Genomic DNA, 5934 nt, shown 5'->3' with positions numbered 1-5934 from the left:
ATAACTAATCAATATTGTTCTTATGATAGCAATCCATCATCGAAGTGTGATAATTAGGTGGTACCAAATCATCGAGTCCTAATCGATATGTTAATAGTGATAATTATGTGATACACATTCAATCGTCGATTCTTAATCGATGTGTTAACTGTGATAAACAAACATTGTATCGCTTAGGGTATCAATCTGTGTTACTCCAACAAATTGTGTTAATCGAACACATAGGGTATCAACTTTTCGAGTTGTTATAATTGCCCCTGTTCGAATACTCATTGTGCTATCGACTACGATAAAGACATTGTGATAATTGTGCAAATCATCATTGTTTAAGCAGTATTAATCATGTGATAAACATGTAATGACACATTGTGTTAAAACATGTGATAGACCATTGTATCACGTATCAATCTTTTACTCTGAACAAATTGCGTTAATCGTATACATTGGGTATCAACTCGACTGTGCTATCGATTAAATTCAAGAGACTCAATAATCATATTACATTCAAGAAATAAAGAGATATCGAGTTCATCGAGTTGGGTCAGGTTCAAATAAGTGTAATACAATATCAACTCAATACCTATAGTTTGAAGATCTTACAACTCAATTAGACATTTGGTTGCTTCAGGTTGAGTTATTTCACATTGGGTTGGATTGATCGGGTTCTTCAGGTTTTTGAGCGCCCCTAAAGAACATCATTGAACCTTCGACATACAATGTTTTATCTCAAACAAATCAAAATTTTTACATTATATTAGTAACATGAAGGTTCAATTTCTAATTACAAACCCACGATCCACTATAGATTAACCATACAACTTATTACAAAAAAACACAACAGTTCACGAATCAAATACATCAATCTATTGCGAATAACCACATCATTGAACCTCGGATAATGATGTTTTGTCGAAAACTAATGATTAAAATTTCACATTATATTAAGGGTAAACTACTTTTTTTTTTGGGTCCTGTGGTATGTTACAAATTTCATTTCTTGCCGGTGGTTAGTGGTCATTGTGGTTTGCAATTCCTTTCGGTTTTGACGTCTCATTCTTAGAAATGTCGTTAAGTGAAGATTATTGTTGGGTTTTTTTTATAAAGTTTACAATTGTTTATTGTTTCAAACATCTGACTGCATTTTCCAAATAAAATGAAAAATGACTATGCAAACAAGAATACATTCTCATGAAAAACCCAAACATTCACATAAAATACTGAACATTCACATGTAAAGCTAAATATTTACATAAAATAGCTGAATATATATGGAAAACTTTTGTGTGAAGGTTTGTAAGAAGACCATTAAGAAAACTAAAAGAAGCCATATCAATATGAGTGTGAAATAAAATAAAATACTGGTTCTTCTATATAATTTCTTTCAATTTAAGGGCTGTTTATTTAAATACTTACCCGGTAAGTGTTTATCGTTAAGAGTTAATACTATAATTTATTTTCTAGGTAAGATTGTAGTATATCAAAATGATATTGTGTGCAACAATATATATGGTAAGTACTTACCTTGGTAAGAGTCGTCACCCTCACTTGCCAGGTAAGACTTTTTATCCTTATCATCGCTCTTACCAGGTAAGATTCTTGGGTCTTGTCATGTTCGTCTTGTGAGGAAAAATGCCTAGTAAACACCTCCCGAGTAAGCATTTAGTAAACGACCCCTTACTTTTGATTATATTTCTTATATTTTAGATTAAACAGTGAGTTAATATATTTTAATTTTAAAAACAAAGTTTTTGTAGGCTGATATTCGGTCGAAGTTTTATGTTTATTACATTATTGTCATCCTTTAATTTTTTATGATCTCATAGTTAAAAGATTTATTCTATCAATCTTTTATATATATAGGACGATAATAAAAAGAGAACCATAAAAGGTTAAAAATCATGTAAACCAATCTCAACCACAATTAAAGTATTCATCCAATGGTTGTGATTAATGAGTCCTTTTTAATGCAAAAAGGCAATCGAATAATTTACAAATATCAACAACAAATTGTGTTGAATAAACCACAAGGGTGGTGTCTGGTTGGTTTGAGATGGCTGCAAAGGTTAAAAGTACCTGGAGGTCCCAGGTCCAAATCCAAGAAGGAGTAAAAATCTTCTTGTGGCCACGAAGGTTCAAATGCGGTGACTCCGGGCTATGTATAAAGCATGTGGTCGTTCTGGGATTAGTCGGCTCGCATAGCGGGTTGGATATCCAGGTTAATCAAAAAAAATTGTGTTGAATACAGTACATGATTGGTTTTACTAGATGCGATGATGGTGCATAATATGAAACATACATTCTCAATGTTTCACTGTATGAAAAATAACTTTGGGTTTAGTTGGTAAGAAAATAGAATATTTTGTAGTAGAACATATATGCAAAAGGAACAAAATTTTGGCTTCATCTAGGGCTTGAAGTACAGTTGCTAGAAATATTTTGTAAATGATCTGGTTCTTAAAGGACCACTGATTATGTTGTCTTTAATAACAATTGCTGCAATGATTACAGTTTTTTAAGAAAGCTAGCTTGTATTATAATATATTCTTCTCAATAATCTAATTAGAATGCAAAAATAATAATATTGTTTCATGAAATGAAACGCTTGTTTTCATTTCATGAAACAATACAATCTCATCTCCAGAGAAAATTCTATTACAGGCTGTTTCACAATGATATCTAGTTTAGGGCTAAAAACAGAGACGCTATAGAAGACATTTCACCAAACACTTTGAAGACATGATTTAAACATTGTCAACTATAGGGTATTTTACACCTGTTTCATGATATGAAACACTTGTTCAGTGACATGAAACTCTACAATCCCACCCACCCACCCCCGAAAAAATATGGTAAAAGTTGTTTCACAATGATTATCTAGTTTGGGACTGAAAACGGAAACATTATTATAACAGACATTTCATCAAACGTTAACATGTCAACTATAGGCTATTTCACATCTTGAAACCCATGGGTCTAGAAGATGAATGATGCAAATGAACAAATGCAGAAAAATGAAAATGAAGAATGATGAAGATGCAGTTAGTGGGTTTAGAAAATGAACCAAAATGTTTTGATTACATAAATGTTCTTCATTAAAATTCTGTAAAAAATAGTACTTTTGGTTCTGATTCTCGGATTTACGTGTTCTTCATCGTCGTTTCTTCATTCATTTGCCATTATCGATTGTGAAATTTCTTTTCGAATTGAGGTTGAGAAATGGAGGTGCAAATGACACAATTATCTGTTGAAATAATTTTTGGTTTCCACGGATTTTCTTTTGATGATGAGTTATGTCGTGAATACCCATTCAATCTCGTTGCAATTTGACCAAAATATCCTTATTTTATGCTTTTTTTTTGTTGATGATCGTTGATTTAAATGAATATATGGATTAAATTAGTCCTCAAAAGGTCCTTAATCCTTTTTTGGTGCTCACATGATTTAGTCTTTTATATATATATATATATATATATANATATATATATATATATATATATATATATATATATAGGTAAGGTCAAATGTTAACCAAAAATTTTATGTTAACTTTGCAAACCATGTCAACCAATCAAATTTCATTCTTCTATTAAGTTTCTATCATGTTTACAATTTAATTACAAGGGTAATTCAGTAAATTGATTTGCTATGTAACTTCCAAACAATTAATGGGGAGTTACAAATCATAAAATCCCAAAAAAATATGCATTTATAATATTGATATATATTTTTTTTTTATAATTTTGATTATCCATGTTCATTGTTTTATAAGTTTTTCATTCATAGAGAAAACATGGTAGTAAAATCTTCGGTATTGCTCAAGCTAATATGGATAAACGCAATGAAAAAAATCGGCAACATTGAGAATATTAAAATGGTTTATGATGACAATCGTAGTTCGAGTTCGGGAAGTGAATAAATTAATCAAAACGAATGTCTTGGTAATGCATTAATATTTTTATTCATATCAATTATTTTCGTCTATGAACAGCTTGTGAACTCGAACCAAATAGATCTCACATGTTGTTCATATATGTTCATGTTCATATATTGATCTAGCTCGCATCGAATAAATCTATATACAATTTGTTCATATATACTTATGTCAATTATTTTAGTCTATGAACAGCTTGTAAACTCGAACCAAATAGATCTCACCTATTGTTCATATATGTTTATGTTCATATATGTTCACATTAATCATCTCATGGTCATTAATGATTGTTCTAACTTGCACCAAATAAATCTATTTTCTGGTTGTTGTAGTTGATTACTCAAGTTATGTAATATTAATGTTCATTGATTTTACTAACTATGATGGTATCAACGGATGTTCACATACTTACACCATCCGAACATGAAAAGGAGTACGATGTAGGAGAGTGTTCAAATGGAAGCAAGTATTTTATCCCCAGTGTTGATGACGAGCTTAAACCAACGATCAACGCACAATTCATATCTATAAATGAAGCGGAAAAGATGTACAGGACGTATGCGGGCAATGCCGGGTTTGATGTTTGTCTTCATGGCAAAAAAAAAAAAAAAACAAGAACGAAGACATACAAACAAGATGGTTTGTATGTAGTAGGGAGGAAATACCAAATATAAAGTATTTTGATTCTATGGCTCTTCAGTCCGGCGGGAGGAGATACCATAATACGAACCTTAAACAGTGTGGATCCAATGCATGCATAAAACTCCATTTGACAAAGGATCGCTCCTGAATGTGTTCATAATGAATGAACTATTGTTCACAAGCTGTTCATATTGTGTTCAAACATGTTTTTTTATTTATTTCCTTTCTTGTAGCAGCTATTCTTATTATGTTCATATTGTGTTCATAAATATTATGCAGTCCAAGTTCATATATATGTCAATTTTTTGTTCGTATTTGATACAATGGTTCATATATATATATATATATATATATATATATAGTTGTGTTCATATGGTTCTTACACTAATAAAAACAAATTAACAAAAATAATGAGATTTTTTTTGATTTTGTAACTCCCAATTAATGATATGGGAGTTACATAATTTTTTTTTTACCTAAATACCCTTTTCAACTTTGTTCACTTATTTTTATGAAATTTTAAATTTAAAAAAATAAGTTTTTATCATGATTAATCACAAACGTCTATTGAAAGATTCAATGGTCAAGATCGGTTAACAAAGTTAACACAAAAACTTTGATCAACATTTGAACTTGGCCCTATATATATGTATATATATATATATTGGGGCAAGTTTTTTTTGTTAACCCAATAATTGGTGTTAATTTTGTGAACCAATCTTGACGTTTGATTCTTAAAATCTATGGATGAGATCAATTATGACATATTTGTAATTAATTAAAAATGAAGGATATCAAAACATACGTGAACAAGGGTATTTTTTGGAGAGATGTCCAAATCGGTTACAAATCGATAATTAATTAATTACATCGGTTACATATCGGTAATTGCTCATTCCTTTTATAGTTCGTAGAATCATTTGTGTTACATTATGAACACTTACGAATACAAATGAACAACTTATTAACTAAACTTAGTTCGTGGCTTTCACAAATGAACATACGAGAACACTCACTACTAGAAAACCAGGTATCAGCGACGACTATCAGCGAGGTAATATTTCCCTCGCAGATCAGCGAGGGATCAGCGAGGGAAGTGACAAAAAACACATTCCCTCGCTGATCTGCGAGGGAAAAATTCTCTCGCTTCAGCGAGGGAAATTCCAAAAAACTCATTCCCTCGCTGATCTGCGAGGGAAATATTCCCTCGCAGATCCCTCGCTGATCAGCGAGGGATCAGCGAGGGAAGTTCCGAAAAAACTAATTCCCTCGCTGATCCCTCGCTAATTTGCGAGGGAACTTTCTTCTACAAAATCCCTCGCTGGTCCCTCGCAAATCAGCGAGGGATCAGCGAGGGAAAT

This window comes from Cynara cardunculus (genome assembly GCF_001531365.2).
Source record: "Cynara cardunculus var. scolymus isolate 2C chromosome LG 10, CcrdV1, whole genome shotgun sequence".
Classification (NCBI taxonomy): Eukaryota; Viridiplantae; Streptophyta; class Magnoliopsida; order Asterales; family Asteraceae; genus Cynara; species Cynara cardunculus.
Note: the sequence above shows the minus strand (reverse complement) of the source record.